Source organism: Haematobia irritans, chromosome 5 (genome assembly GCF_050003625.1).
Source record: "Haematobia irritans isolate KBUSLIRL chromosome 5, ASM5000362v1, whole genome shotgun sequence".
Lineage (NCBI taxonomy): Eukaryota > Metazoa > Arthropoda > Insecta > Diptera > Muscidae > Haematobia > Haematobia irritans.
The window spans coordinates 5,389,948-5,406,909 of NC_134401.1; the positions used below are offsets into that span (position 1 = coordinate 5,389,948).

The 16,962-nt window shown below is 32.3% G+C and overlaps 1 protein-coding gene and 1 long non-coding RNA gene across 6 annotated transcripts in view; one reads left to right on the forward strand and one right to left on the reverse strand.

The window, feature by feature from the left end:
- LOC142241043 (uncharacterized) overlaps nucleotides 1-16,962 on the forward strand; it is a 60,590-nt gene that overhangs the window by 38,121 nt on the left and 5,507 nt on the right. The gene's annotated exons all lie outside the window — the stretch shown is intronic.
- Nucleotides 1-16,962, reverse strand: part of Ip6k (Inositol hexakisphosphate kinase) — a 118,095-nt gene that overhangs the window by 34,615 nt on the left and 66,518 nt on the right. For 2 of the 5 annotated variants that reach the window (XM_075312783.1, XM_075312782.1), the window contains exon 2: nucleotides 11,755-11,777. The exons of 1 other annotated variant lie outside the window; for it this stretch is intronic. The gene's annotated coding sequence lies outside the window, so the exon portion shown is untranslated. Of the gene's footprint in view, nucleotides 1-561; nucleotides 580-915; nucleotides 1,365-11,754; nucleotides 11,778-16,962 lie in introns of those variants that run through there. 2 more of the 5 variants (XM_075312781.1, XM_075312785.1) reach the window with 2 other exon arrangements.

The following is a 16,962-nucleotide window of genomic DNA, read 5'->3' on the forward strand; positions in this document are numbered from 1 at the left end:
CTACTTGCTTTATTAAAAACAAGAAACACACACACATTTATTAAAGTTAAAGGTTAATATGAAGTTGAACTAAGCTTTATGTTTGTTCATAAATGCCATCAGACGATAGTAACGAAGCAAGCCCCCAATGACGTTGTGATGGCGGTGGGGAAAAAACACAGTGACTACGTCGGGCGGTTTTAGAGTGAAGGGTAAGCAAAAGCGCAAGATTAATGAAATATCTTTGAGATACGTGATGAAGTGGAAAATTTGCCAACAAAATAGCAAACAACATAAGCACATGTAAACGTATACGAGTTGCTGGCAGTCAGGCAGTAAACTGGTATTATTTGATCTGGGTTTGTTTTTTTCCACATTTCATTATGACTATCACTTTGCTGCTCTATTATTATTTCTCTGTGTTTCGTTATGGGATTAGTGAGTTTTGTGGTGGATTGTTGTGTATGGACGGACAGACGACCTAACTATTTTTTTTTGTAGACACCAGAAGAGACATCTCACTGACGACACCGTTTTACGATGACAGTCAGCCCGTCAGCCTTGTATACACAAATTACTCACTCTTGCATTTCCACCGACACTGACGTATAAGCAAACACAAACACACCTACACTGTCTGTCATTCTCTCACGTTCTGGTGCTCTTTATACGAAACCATATATATTTAATTTTTTTCTAAATAAATACGCAAAACACTCGCATAAAATCGCTATGCCTGAGCACTGAGTATGAATTTGAGTACGTTTTTCTTCTTCAGTTTTTATTTCGATTTTTTTCTCTTCACAAAAGACACCTCACGACAACCGACCACACAACCACAAAGACGAGATGACGACAAACGTTTTAAAAAATGAAATAAAAAAGACAAAAAAAACTTGTTTGCAATTTTTTATAACTTTGTGGAAATGTTTTTACCTTTTTTATATACGAATAACACAATTAATACACCAGATTATCTGTTTTTCAGATTTCTGAATGGAAAATTTTAGTCTTAATTTTCACTTTTTCTTCTTCTTTTGTATGCAATTAGATTTTTATGGAATTTTGCTTATCACTTTTTCTTAATATATTTTTTGGTTGAGGGTGTGATATTACAAAATTACGTATTTCCTTTTTTTAATTCACATCACTTTGCTTTTTTGTTATCAAAATGATTTTGTGAAAAAAATTTAGATTGAATTGGAATTTTTCACAAGAGCTTTTTCTTTCTTCTGGTTTCTCTGTTATACATATAATTTCAGCTACTTCTTCTCTGTGTGTTAACTTTTAGTATATATAGAAAATATTTTTTCTCACACGCGAAATCTTAACTTTTTAAGGAAGTTTCTACTTTTCCGTTTCAGACGTCCGTTTGAAACGAGTTGCCAGGCTAGACTGAGTGAAATGAGTTTTCAAAGTGTTTTATCTGAAAAAATCCAACATTATAATCTCACTCAATTTGCCCTCTCCCTATATCTCCCTCTCTCACATAGTGATACTAATTCTCTCTGAGTAAGCCCTTTTAATATTTATTATTGCTTTGTTTTAAAATGTATGTAGCATAATACAAATTTTCTATACTGTTTTCTTAATACATATGTATGTATACTAAAAATCAGCTGTTTATTAAGCATGAGAGAGCACTGAACTTGTTATTTCGTATATTTTTCGCTGGGGTATTTTATATTTGTCAATGAACTCTCTCGCTCTTGCCATAGCTCTCTCCTCTACGCAAGTGAGAACAACTCAGCGCAGCATTTTGCAAAAGTACTCAAGAGCATATGTTATATCGTAAACGATATGGGAATGCTACACTGAAAAAAAAAATCATATTAACAAAAAATTATTACGTATTAATAGAGATTTATACAGGGTGTAAACTTATAGGGGTTTCGTTTCGGAAAAAAATTGTGCTTTCACTTTCTACATTTTTAAAATGCTGCCAACAACCTAAAATAATGCTATCTTTTTGATGGTCAGAAATAACTCGAAGGAGCAAACAGGGCGAGAGTAACATAAATTAAAAAAATAATAATAAAATATAAACATAATTTACGTTTGTTCCTGATTTCTGTGCATATATAAAAACACTATAATTAGTCTACATTCATTTTTTCAAGTCAACTGCAAACTGCAACTCTGCTTTCCAGGGAACCGCAACACTCGTTTGTCGACAGTGCCGAAAATTCACATTCATTCATTTTTTCAAGTCAACTGCAACTCTGCTTTTCAGGGCAACCGCAACACTCTCGTTTGTCGGCAGTGCCGAAAATGCCCTCAATTTGCCTCTATGCGTAGTATAATTTTCACTTTGGTCAAATTCCGAAGAAAGTGCACATATTTTGGAAGAAAAGAAAACGCTATTAGAGAATGTAAAAGATATATAGAGACCTTGGTCACTAAGTTAGAAGAAAGAGCGAACTACTTAAAAGGAGTAAAAGTAGAACCTTAAGAATATTGAAGAGTTGAGGACACATCGGTATAGAATAGGGGCCACAAACAATAATATTTGGGAATGGAGAAGGCAATATCAAGTTTAGGTGTATGTTTATATCCGATGTCCGATTTTTTTAATAAAACCTAATTACGGTTCTGTGATGAAGTAAGGATGTACCAGTGGATCTGTGTTGGATATCCAAAACCCAATGATGAAAGTGGAGTTTTCTGGAAATCCAAAAAGTGAACAAAAAGTAATTGAATTTAATATCATATATAATATAGGGAAATGAAAAAGTAGCTTAATTGTTTCCTTGATATTGCCACCGTGGTGCAATGGTTAGCATGCCCGCCTTGCATACACAAGGTCGTGGGTTCGATTCCTGCTACGACCGAACACCAAAAAGTTTTTCGGCGGTGGTTATCCCACTTCAGTAATGCTGGTGACATTTCTGAGGGTTTCAAAGCTTCTCTAAGTGGTTTCACTGGAATGTGGCCGTTCGGACTCGGCTATAAAAAGGAGGTCCCTTGTCATTGAGCTTAACATGGAATCGGGCAGCACTCAGTGATAAAAGAGAAGTTCACCACTGTGGTATCACAATGGACTGAATAGTCTATGTTAAGTGTGCCTGATACATCGGGCTGCCACCTAACCTAACCTTGATATTGCCATAGTGTGGAGAGCTCTAATACGTTATTTAAAATGTTTCACAGGCTTGTTTGGAATATACTATCATTGATTCAGCAATGCAAAATATACATTTCCTTCCTATCCATCCTGCATATAATTAATATATAGATTCAATCTATTGAAATTATTGAAAATTCGACATTAAACCGGAGAGTGTGGGCAGAGATCAAAACCTATAAGGCAATAATTATTCCCTGCGCCACACTGTGGAACAGGGTATTATACGTTATTTTATGATCACATAGTTACTAAAACAAAATACAAACATATTTGATATTCAAAAAGAATTTATTGACAGTTTGTCGTAGGAATTGACATTGTAAAAATAGGCTTAAAGTTTTCTTTAACTTTTTGTATATGAAGGATTAACTTTATCAACCGCGGCTGACATACTATAGCTCATACTCTACTTCACACATTCTAACCCCCATTAAAAATGAAACGTAACACGCTTTCATATACAATTTCAGATAACTGCACAACATGACACCCCATGTTTATAAGTCAGCCAATAATTGTCTCTATATTTTGAATAAATTCTGAGAATCTCTTGTTTACAAAATTCGTGACCAAATGCCATTTTGTAATTGATAATTTTGTAAACACTTTAATTTAAGAAATAAATCAAACTATTGACGTCATTATAAAATCGTATCTCTGATTCATTCAATATGGGACATAATAGTTTTCAAAATTCACATAGTTGGTGTTTTCTTAAAAAACAAAATTGACACTTTAGTTTGCAAACAAAGGGAGGAAAACTTTTTTCTTTTTTTTGCACCAAATTTTTATCATGCGATATTAACAACTTCACTCTGCCCCGTTTCTTTGTTGTCTATATGGGTTTTTGACAGCCACATAGAGAGATATCGCTGCTATCATCGGCTTAATTTATGGCTTTCGAATGTAATTGGAAAAATAGTACCTCAGGTATTTTTAGAAAAACAATGAATTGTTTTTATGGACAAATGTTTGATATTGGAAAAAAAATACAATTCAAATAGTAATTAATATACGTGTATGTATTAATCATTACCATCGATAACAATATCTTCAACTGATCCCGTTTTGAGAGCCAATGAAATGAAAAATAAAAATACATAGGGTCTGTCTGTTTGTTTGCCTTAGAAATATTTGCAACTTACGTTAATTTTGAAGTGTATAATTTGTGTGTTTCAAGTGACAAATGTTGATTGATGTGTGTTGTCAATGTGGTGAATCACAATACACTGAATGGTCTAAGTGAGCCTGAAATATCGGATTGCCACTATACATAACCATTCATATATGCAAGGGTTTATATTCCGTAATTATAACAATTAGGAAAAGAGTTAAGTTCGGCCGGCCCACCACCATGGAAATGCAGAGAGATTCTAATAACATTGAGTTTTTTTGTTATTGAAAAATTCCTCGATTTTTGTTTTTATATACTCATATATTTTTGTCCTGAATTTTATATTTCAATATTAACATAATATTGAAAATTATTTGAACAATATAATTTTTAAAATCCTATAAATACCATCATGGTACCCGCTTGTTCAGGTAAGTAGTGAATGCCTACTTATATGGCTAGCTATTCAAAAACACCCCTACTTATAATCCTGACTACCGCCCTTGTATTTGAGCGGAGAATTTAACGAGGAGATGTTGCTCAAAATAACCAATAGACTATTCTCTGCATTATCGGTAACCCCCCATTTGGTAGCTGGTAATTTGTACGCACATGTCTACTCACAGGAAAGTGTGGTGAATATGTGGTAGCCAAATAATCACTTCAAATCTATACACTCAATCTCAATTTGTGAATTGAGATTGAGTGTGCCTTAAGCTTTGCAGAATTCAGTAGTATATTCTAAGTAGAGTGAATAATTTTATATTTTTCTCTAGCCGTATGCATAAGTTGTTTTTTTCCTTTGTTCAGTATTATGAGATGTAATATAGTTTTATTTGGCCTGTTTCGGCTTTTATATTACGTTGTTGAATAAATAAATAAATAAAAATAAATAAATTCCATGCCCTCATGAAGTCAAATCGGGAGATCGATTTATATGGGGGCTGTATCAAACCATAAACCGATATATACCAAATTCGACACAGCTCTTTATAAATCTGAAATACCTCTGTGCCATCTATGCCCTCAAGAAGTTAAATCGGGGAGGTCGGTTTATATGGGGGCTATATCGAAACATGGACCGATATAGCCCATCTTCGAACATGACATGCTTGGAGACAAAAAACAAGTTTGTGCAAAAATTAAACACGATAGCATCATTATTGAAGGATGTACCATGATTATAACAGACATCCCGACGGACAGACTCGTTATATCGTTTTAGAATTTCTTCCCGATCAAAAATATATATACTTTATATAGTCGGAAACCCATATTTCGATGTATTACAAACGTAATGGCAAACTTATTATACCCCCATCACCATCCTATGGTGGTGGATATAAAATGTTTTTAAATTGCTGTGACAAATATGGAAGTTAGAATAGGACTTTTTTCTAATTGTAGGCACTTTACAATCAATGACATACACTAAACCAAAAAAACATTTTCAAGTTGGGCATATTATAAACTTCCAAATTTATCCTGTTTACTTAACCGAGTACACATATGAATATTTGAAGCAATTTTCCATGACTAGAGAGGGAGCCACAGTGGTGCCTGCCCGCCTTGCATACACAAGGTCGTGGGTTCGATTCTTGCTTCGACCGAATACCTAAACGTTTTTCAGTGGTGGATTATCCCACCTCAGTAACGCTGGTGACATTTCTGAGGGTTTCAAAGCTTTTCTAAGTGGTTTCACTGCAATGTGGAACTCCGTTCGGACTCGGCTATAAAAAGGAGGTCCCTTGTCATTGAGCTTAACATGGAATCGGGCAGCACCCAGTGATAAGGGAGAAGTTCACCAATGTGGTATCACAATGGACTGAATAGTGTAAGTGAGCCTGATACATCGAGCTGCTACCTAACCTAACCATGACTAGAGATGGTATGGGCAAATGTGAAGTGCGAATTATTATCGGGTAAATATTTCGGAAACCGCTTTTATACATTGGGCACTCAATCATTTCGTCATCGCTAGATGTTAATCCAATGGAATTTTTGGACCATTTTAGAAAGCAATCAAAGTTCTAGAAAATATACATTACATTGTTTCCTCTTAATGGTAACATTTCGTGTTATCTACCTTGGATATTTATTACAAACATTTAACATATATATAGTTTCTATATTACATCAATGACAATTGGAAAACAATTTGAAACACTAGGTTCACTAACCACTCTCTAGCTACAATTTCCTAGCTATAGTAGAACCTAAAACTTTCATGGTACCTATTATTTGATGATTATCATAGAAATCCAAGCCAAAAGTGAAATTCAAAAGTGGAGAATATGTCGGCAAATATTTTTCGTTAATTGTGAAATTCTCCATTTCATATAAATAATTCTATAAGATAGGAAATAAAAAAATAACTTTCACATTATCTGCCAACCATTAATATTCACCTCTTTGAAGGGACACATATGGGGAATATTGCTCGTTCTACGCAATTCTGCGAATAGTTTCCTCAGTAGTGATTTCTGTAGATAATCGTTGAGAATATCACACACCTTTATGGTCACATCTATAAAACGCAGAATACAGCGAGATTTCAATGGTTTTAGATGTAGATATATTCGAACATTATAATTGTCTCCCATATCTCGATCGAACATTAATTTCGATTGTAGGCCAAAATGATTAAGCAAATCAAATTTGCGAAATCCACAATCCAACTCTGAAATACGTTTCGATAAGATTTTGCACTTGAATTCACTGATATCCAAACCATAATTGCGACCAGCACTCTATGGAAATATTTTAGAAAGTACTTATAATGCTAAATGTTATTTGTTGTTCAATTATCCCACCTGGGTTATAGAGAAAAAACCAACGATTGCCACAAAGAATCGAAAAATTGATTTAAACATTATACCGATGTGATGGATGTATTCAGAGAAAGTACCAAAAAAAAAATGTTCTTTTTTATAATAATATATGGCTTTTAAAAATGGTTACTTGTATTCTTATAATTTCGAAAAATTGTATATTAAATGAACTGTAACAATATATATTCTTTTTAAATAAACAATATATAAATAATTGATATAAGACACAGTGAAATGAAATGCCTTTTATGTTTACCCAGAAAAGGAATATGATAATTTTAAACATGCTTCACCGGTATAATTTTACTTTCCACGGGAAACATATAATGTGTTTCTCGCAACGATGCTATATTCTCGGTAATTTCGGCAAGCACAGAAAACTATAAGTAAAAGAAGCATTCTGCTTTTGAAACATGTTTGTGATGATCATATTCCTTCTCTGAGTGTATTTAACAGTTAAATGTATTATTTTTTTTTTCAAAGATGAGATTGATTCAGTTTTATAACGTGCATAACGTTTATAAACCTGAGATTCTAACAAATGTGGCTCGTACGATTCTATCCCTGCAATCACGATGTGAAAGGTAAAACACGTTCGGGAAAGTCAATTGTCGCATAAAATCATCAAGTTGGTAATGTAGGCACTGTTTCGATTGCCCAAGAGTTGAGGACTGCTAAAGCTGCATACGAAAAGGAACTCGATGTATGGGTGCTAAATAAGTTAACGCAAAAACACCTCATGAACCGAATTTCCATCTGCCACTCGCTGCTAAATCGCAACAATATCGAACCGTTTCCGAAGCGATTGATAACTGGCGAAAGAAGGTAGATAACTTACGATACGTCAAGCGAAAATTATCGATTTCGTAACATGGTGAGACGGCAGCCAAGCCAGAATTGGAAGCCAGGGAATTTTTGCTGTGTATTTGATCGGATCGGTAGGGAATTATATACTAAAAACTATTAACTCGAAACTGTATTGTCAAAATTTGTAACATCTGTAGGATGCAATTGTCCAGAAGTTGTCGGGAGAAAGGGATTATAAAAGGAATTGTGTTCTATCAGGACAAAGCCAGGTCATACATATCGATAGAGACTTGCTAAAAGATCCTAGAGCTTCTAGCGAGTCTTGGTTGGTTCTTTTGAGTCAACTTTATAGTCCAGACCTGACCATCTGTACTAGTCCAGAACTGACTATCTGTACTGAAGTATTTACTATCTGTAATAGTCCACGGCGAATATTGTTGTTGCTGGTGCAAATTAGCTTCAATAGCAAACTTCAATTACAAAATAAACCAAGTCAGGCAAGTCCAAATCACAAGGGACTATACCCCCACATGAAGAACATGGATGACTAAAATCATTTCTGGGGTACAGGCTTCTGCCCCATCCACCGTACTCTCCCGACTTAGTCCCGTACAATTTGTTTTTTCCAAACTTAGAAAGTAGTTTTTTGGCATAAATGTTAGTCGAATGAGGAGATCACCGCCACCACGGGGAAAAATATTTTTTGGGCTCAATCCCGAAACGACTAGTTACTAAAAAATTATTTTTTTCAATTAAAAGTCTAATTAATTCATTTTAATTTAATTAATTTATTTATAGGAAAATATTTTGAGCCCAGTTTTTCTATGAATAAAATATTGAAGTTGAGTCCTGAATATGTGAAACCACTGTGGTACGATAATATTGGCCTAAGAAAACAAAACAATTACTGGAAAAGAATCCAACACAATATCAATTTAAATAAATTAGTTACGCTTAATTTGCTTTTGTAGAGGTCAATGTTTGAGTTGTATATGAACTTTAATTTAATGTCGAATATAATGTTACCTAAGTTTTTTAATTTTAATTGAACATTTTCCTAAAATATATTTGCATCATGATTTATCTCATTTTGAAGGTATTTGCAACATTTCTAACAACAGTAGCGATAAAAACTTTTCCCGTGAAAGGTTTTAATGCAAAAAATTGAATTCGCTTTTTTGTTTATGTATTGGTTGAGTCTTTGGAAAATATAAAATAATTTAAATTTATTACTTAAAGTTCCTTAATATATTTCGGCTTACATTCCTATATGAGGAATTAATTAATTGGTATTACAAGAGTCCTTGGATGATTAATAAATGTAATGGCCTAATAAATGTAAAAATTAACGAAGTAATAATCATGGGTTATCCATAGAAAAATTAACGATATTAAATATTTGTCAATTTTGTTTTTATTTTTAATTTGATTTTCCTGTTTATTTGAGTAGTTATCTAAAACCGTTTTATTTTTATTTTATAAAATTTGTTTTGTACAATAATATTTGTATAATATAATTTATTTTATCTAAAACCACTTAGATTACTTATTTGTTTATAATTACGACTTTTTCCAGAAAAAAAATTAACTCGCAAATATTTACTGTTTTGAATTATGATCAAATTGGTTTATGGATTAAGTGAACACTACGTAAAGAAGTTTCTGCTATCAAAACTGATAATATTTATTAATAATATTTACTTATTAAGGGTATAGCCCATATTATTGGGCTTTGAATAGACATTTGCAGAAAAACAAACATAAGGGTGGTCTACAAAATAATCTTATGAAACCATTTTTTATAAATCACTTAAAAGATAATAATTGTTAAATAATTTCAATTCCAAGGGAAACTCATTAAGTACTCGAGTTAGTCTGACTCCTTTGCCCAGAGAAATTTATGGCTTAAATTCCATATAAGAGAAGCTCCAAAATATATGAAATTTAAATTTTGGGGACTAATTTTATTTTAACTTTTTTTGGGGGATTGTTTCTTTGTAATATGGGGTATAATTTTCTGTTGTCTTTGAGGGCATCATTTTATTGGATTTAATTCATCGAGCTATATCTGACCGTTATTTCATAGAACCTTTTCCTTCTCACTTTTGAGGCCTATTCCATTTTCTTTTGTGTGGTTTTATTATATTATGAAAAAGATCTCAATGGGAGTAAAGTTCAACAGCTGTGGTGAACTTCAACAGGCTCTCACTATTACCTAGTCTAAACTAAGGTCGCTTTGGTGAACTTAGATAAGCAAATTCTCATTGCCGCTGAGTTAAAATTTTTCATTTTAGTTTTTTTTTTTTTTAATTTTTCCATATATTTTATATTTCTCATTTTCTTTTATTTATTTGCACATATATAACCATTGCCAATATCTAATATATAAAGAACTAAATCTTCATTAGGAGCAACAAATAAGAGATTTCTTTGTACGGTAAAAGAACCCAACAATCCCACTTAAGTTAGAGAGGTCGTTGTATTCCTTTAGATGAATGAATTTTATATGCTTTCCATCAATAAAATGGAAGAACAAAACGCCAATATAAGTACCGAAGGTCAGGGACGAATTGTAGAAAAATGCATTGAGGCACGGAGGTATTGAAAATGAATTTAAAAAAAAAAATATTTAAATGATATGTTTATTATAAGGCTGGTACTAACAAAAAATTGGTAATTCTAAAAAAATATTACTAAGAAATTATAATTTTCTTTTAAGGTAGTAATTGATTCTTACAGTTTGTACCTTAAATAAATATAAAAAACTTTTGAAAACTATTTTTAATAATTTTCCCCCCTAGTTTATTTGTTTTCCGAAAAACTATTATTATTGAAAATATTTCCATGTATATAATTGCCAAATATTATATTTATTTTTTTCGAAAGTATTTTTTCTGTGACTCATTCCAAGTCAAATAAAAGAAAACATTCTTGTTTGAAAATGTGTTGGACTTTGAATTTTTCTCTGATTCACATATTGCTTCCAAGAAAATTTATGGGTGAAAATTGTCGCCTATGTGGCAGATGTTTTTGTTTTTTATAATTCAGATATTATCCAAACCATGGTGTTTACCATATATGGAATTGTTTCAAAGGCACCCTAAAAAGTTTAAATACTTGATATTCACTGAAAACAAGTTGTATGGACGAACATGTTTATATTACAAAAAAATAAATAGAAATTTTAAAGTTCGTTTGCCTTCTTTGTAGAGCGAAAACAAACTTGTCTAATTAACATTCTTGGCATTTAATTAGCTAATACAATACATTTTATTAAATATTTCTATTTTTAAAATTTCTTATTTTAATTATCACCTGGCTTGAAATTTTCAAAATCATATGATTTTTTTTCTGCCTTAATGTGACATACCAAACGATGTGATATTATTAATATTTAGGCTAGTAAAAAGGGGGAAAATCGAATAGAAAATGATATCGGCCAATAGGTGTCAACAAAATCTTATGAATCATGGGCGAAAATGTCGAAGATCTTGGTGCACATGATGAAATCTTTGTTTTTTTGGTTTACACCAATATCCTCGATACACGTCATTATATTGTGCTGAAATGGCCCCCAAAATGGTCAAGTTTTGAAAAATAAGGCACATACGAATGACGTTTGTTTTTCAAAGACTAAACAAAATCTTCAAGATTTACGTATTGTTTTGAAATATTAAATTTAAAAATAAACTAAATATAAATATTATTGTTCTTTTTTGGCAGAAAAAGGACAATGTCTTGAGTGATAAGATATGATTGGTTTATTTTTACATTTCAATTTCTATAAAAATAATATGTGGCGCACTTATGAAATTTTACCATTTAAGGAAAATCATTTCCGGTAAGCATATACAATTTATTATATTATATATATAATTGAAATAATAATTACTTACATATCAAATGAATTTAGGAAATCCTGGAAATATGCAAAACATAGTATAGGCGATTATTAGTGGTACATTTAATTATCAATTAAAACAGAAATTAATGGAATAAATGAACACACCCAAAGAAAAAATACTTTCCTCCGAAACGAAATTTTTGACAAAAGAAATTGTCCTTCCGTATGAAGTATTTTCGTTGAGAGCCAATGAATCCGAAATTTATGATAAGCGGAAAGAATTTTTTTTTTAACGTCAAAAGAAAAGTTTTCTTGTCTAAAATTTCGTTCCTCAGAAAAGAAAAATCTTCTTTCAGTGTAACTTATTAGAATATAAAAAATTTTTAATTGGCGATTAAATTACAATATATTCAAACAAAGCGAATTAAATAGAATAAAATTTTATAGAATGTAGTTGAATTAAATTAATCCTATAAAAAGAGGCTCTTGAAAAAGTGATTTCATCTCCTACACCCAAAAAAAGTGAACCCACCGTGGAAGAAAATATAGGTTAATTTTAGAAAATTTTAACTAAAATACTTTTCTAATTGCAGCATGTTATAAATAAATTAACACTTTTTGTCAAACTGAAGAATTTTTTTTAAAAATAATTAATTTTTTTCTGTTGTTTAAGAAAATTTCATATGTTGAAAGAAAAAATTGGACTTAAAAATTGTTAAAATGTCTTTAGCGCTGTACGAAGTTCAATACAGGTACAATTTTAGTAAAATTTACTCATTTGAGAGATTTATGAACTCAATTTAAACAAACTTCTACCATTTTAGGAAAATATTTTATTTTGTAGTAAAATTGTGCACTATATTTGTATACAACTTTTTTTCTTATTTTTAGTTCACGTCATTAAAGTTAGCAAAAAATTATTCAAATAAGGAACATTTACTCATATTGTTCAAAATTGAACTAAAATCAACTAATCTTCATTAACTAAAATAAAGTTCAGATGGCATTAGAGCCCCCTTTTTTCTGGGTGTATCTTTAACTCAGAAGTAATAAAAAATTTTGATACATTATTTTTAATAAATTTTAAAAGGTCATGTTACAGGGCGCAAACACTTCTAACCCACCCACTCATTGCGTCAGAAGTTTTGTTTTGAAAGTTAACTAAAAAAATTTATTATCCTTATATTAGTTTTTAATCCCATCTTTTGGACATTTGGTAGAAAAGAAATCTTTTATCGCTATATATATCGTCCTATGGCCTCTTCTCAAGCGATTATCTTCATATTTACTTCAAGGTAATCTATATGAATCATATCGCTTCAGATGTTTATTTACATATTCTTTTTGGATACGGAAGTGGTGCAAAATTGGCGCAGAAGCGATTAATTTAACATGGGCTTGTCATAGGACGGATGTCCACCATTTTAACAGCCGTTACACTGAATTTGCACCACTTCTTAAGGTATGATGCGAATTCAGTGTTTTGGATGTGATTTAAGAAATTTTGTGATATTTTGACAAATAAATATTTTTTAATTTTTTTTATGAGTTTTAATGCATTCTTGCGCTTCTGTGGAACATTTGACATCAAATATTTAAAAAAATTCGCAATTTTTCTAGAATGGATTTTTTCGGCAAAATGTAAATAATTTTTACCATTTTATTATTTCTTAATATATTTTTAACCTATTTGAAACCAAACTCAAAAGAACTTCCTGTGCAGCTAAAATAAAGAACTTCTTTGGGAGGACATTTTTGGAAGTGCTTTTAAAGTTGTGCCTTTAGAAGAACTTCTAATTTTTTTGCTGGGTATATGTATATATTATGGACATATTCCCGGATAGCTCTTAGCCTGTCCGGTTTTAACAGTAATATTTATGTCACTACAATAATGTAAAATCGATTTGGTGCTCAAGGAAACTTTTATCTAACCATTCCTAGCTGTGTGACACGTTTCATTTGTCTACTTCAACGTTTCTATAAACTAAAGGACATGAAGCGTTAAACAAAATGAATAAAGTAAACGAACTGGCACAACGAATAAATATTCCATCCATCTCAAGATGTGTTACACAAATTGACATTTCCTGAAAAGTCCTTAGCCGACGATAAAAGCATTGACTAGTGGTGACAATCGATGTTTATGGTGAATAGCGTTGACTGACATTCAAGGACATTCGAAAAATTTCCATTGATGGAAATACTCGTAATGGAAAAAATCTTTAGAGAAAATATCGACTATATTCGACGCATATTGAATTGGTCTTGTGATTTAATTGTGTACTGAATACTATCTTCGCCACTATAGATAATAAATCTTATTACGAAAAAAGGAATTATTTTTTATTTTAAAATATTTTTTTTTTTTTGTATTGAGTGGAATTGAATTAGAGTTTTGGGAGTTTTTTTATACGTGTCTCTTTTTATTTTATTATGTTTATACATCTCATTAGAGGCATTTGTAGAAACATTATTATAAAATATATATAAAAATATTTATTTACTACATTTGAAAATACATATTTTGTATTTTTCTACAATAGGTGAAGTATACTTTTATTGCATTCATAAGTTTCTAAAATGAGTAAATTTTTCATAAATTGTGTCTGTTTGGAATTTCAGATAACTCAAATTTTTTCTACAAAATATAAAATTTTCTTAACCCTTTCACTACCGATGTCCACATAGAAGGACATTCGAAAAAGACACCAAATTCTATTATCCTACTTAGTTTAGATTTATTACACGATGTTATTTTAAAGTAGAGGTTCTAATCTAAATAAGCTATAAATATTTTCCATATTGGTGAGAACTAAAATAGATGTTTATATAAATAAACGAAAAATACGAAAATTTGAGACAATTTTTCTACTGTATGTTTCTAGTAAATGGATGGGAGCCACCGTGGTGCAATGGTTAGCATGCCCGCCTTGCATACACAAGGTCGTGGGTTCGATTCCTGCTACGACCGAACGCCAAATGCTGGTGACCACCTCAGTAATGCTGGTGACATTTCTGAGGGTTTCAAAGCTTCTCTAAGTGGTTTCACTAGAATGTGGAACGCCGTTCGGACTCGGCTATAAAAAGGAGGTCCCTTGTCATTGAGCTTAACATGGAATCGGGCAGCACTCAGTGATAAGAGAGAAGTTCACCACTGTGGTATCACAATGGACTGAATAGTCTAAGTGAGCCTGATACATCGGGCTGCCACATAACCTAACCTAACCTAGTAAATGGATATTTATTCAAAAACTATAGCTGATACTTTTACGGGTTCTTTTTTGAATTTTTTCTCACACTGTAAAAGGTATTATGTGCCAAAAAATGTTATTTTGGTAAGGCCATTTGGTCACAATTCAAGAATCAAGTTTTCAGAACAAGCCCATATAGCTCTTGAAGTAATTGAGGTAGGTTCTCAAAATGACAAATTTTGTTCTACATGCTGTTAGTACAAGTAAAAACAGAAGCAATAATAAAGTTTTTAATATTAGGTTTATTTCGGTACTGAAAGGGTTAAACAACCGAAAAGGAAATTATTATTTTTAAGAAATTTTCTTCAATTTGACAAGTTTAGTTCAAATTTGAACCTATATTTTCTTTCATTGTAGTTTAACTTTTTTATAAAGATTTGATCTTGGATACGATCAAATAAAATAGAACTTTGGTAACTAATTAATTAAACAAAAATAATTCACGAACATATTATTACTATATATTTAATAAACATTTTGTATATACACAGTCTTACACAAGTTAACATACGGTTTAAGAAAATGTATTTCCTTTAATTAATAAAATATAATAAAATATGCATATATATGCTTTAGATTTTGTAAATTAATTTGAATAACAAAGTATTTGTCAATTTTCAAGAAGATTTTTTTAGTCTGGATTATAAACAACAACAAGAAATATGTTTAGTTATAGGTAAAAACGTCAAGGGTATGTAAACTTATGTGAGACTGTGTATTTCCAAGACCAGATTCTGCTTTGTTTTTTTTAAGTGACTAATATTTCTCACGATAATTAAATTTTTCACATGAAACGTAATTGTAGGCTGCAAGCTCCATTACACATATTTCCCGATTTCTTTTAAATATATCATAAAGGGTGATACGGTCAAAATTTGGTCAATATGAACTTGACGTATTTTTTTCAATTTTGCATTTAAAAAACCTGAACACCCCTCATTTTGAAGGTGTGTGTGTGTAGAATGTTGCTCCTATTTTGATTTTGGAATTCACTCTTCAGTTGTCAAAATGTCGTCCAAGCAAGAAGAGCAGCGTATCAAAATTTTGCTCGAGCATCGCGAAAATCCGAGCTACTCGCACGCAAAGCTGGCAAAATCGCTAAAAGTTGCCAAATCAACCGTTACAAATGTAATTAAAGTGTTTGGGGAACGTTTTTCGAAAGCCAGGAAGTCTGGATCGGGAGGAAATCGAAAACCGGAAGCCGCTGAGACGACAAAGAGAGTTGCCGCTAGTTTCAAGCGAAACCCTAACCTCTCTCTCCGAGATGCCGAAAATAAGCTGGGTGTATCGTCTACAACCGTGCATCGAGCCAAAAAACGAGCCGGACTGTCGACTTTCAAGAAGGTAGTGACTCCAAATCGCGATGATAAACAAAATACGACGGCCAAAGCGCGATCCCGGAGGCTGTACACGACGATGCTGACGAAGTTTGACTGCGTGGTAATGGACGACGAAACCTACGTCAAAGCCGACTACAAGCAGCTTCCGGGACAGGAATTTCATACGGCAAAAGGAAGGGGAAAGGTAGCAGATATTTTCAAGCACATAAAACTGTCAAAGTTCGCAAAGAAATATCTGGTTTGGCAAGCCATCTGTACCTGTGGTTTGAAAAGCAGCATTTTCATAGCTTCCGGGACTGTCAACCAAGAAATTTACGAGAGTGTTTGAATAAGCGTCTGCTGCCTTTCCTGAAGAAACACGGTTGTTCCGTACTGTTTTGGCCGGATTTGGCATCTTGCCATTACGGTAAAAAGGCCATGGAGTGGTACGCCGCCAACAACGTGCAGGTGGTTCCCAAGGACAAGAACCCTTCCAACACGCCAGAGCTCCGCCCAATTGAGAAATACTGGGCTATTGTCAAGCGGAACCTAAAGAAGACCAAAAAAACTGCTAAGGACGAGCAGCAGTTCAAGGCAAACTGGCTTTCTGCGGCGAAGAAGGTGGACAAGGTGGCTGTAAAAAATCTGATGGCAGGTGTCAATCGTGAGGCCCGGCAATTCCGATTTCGA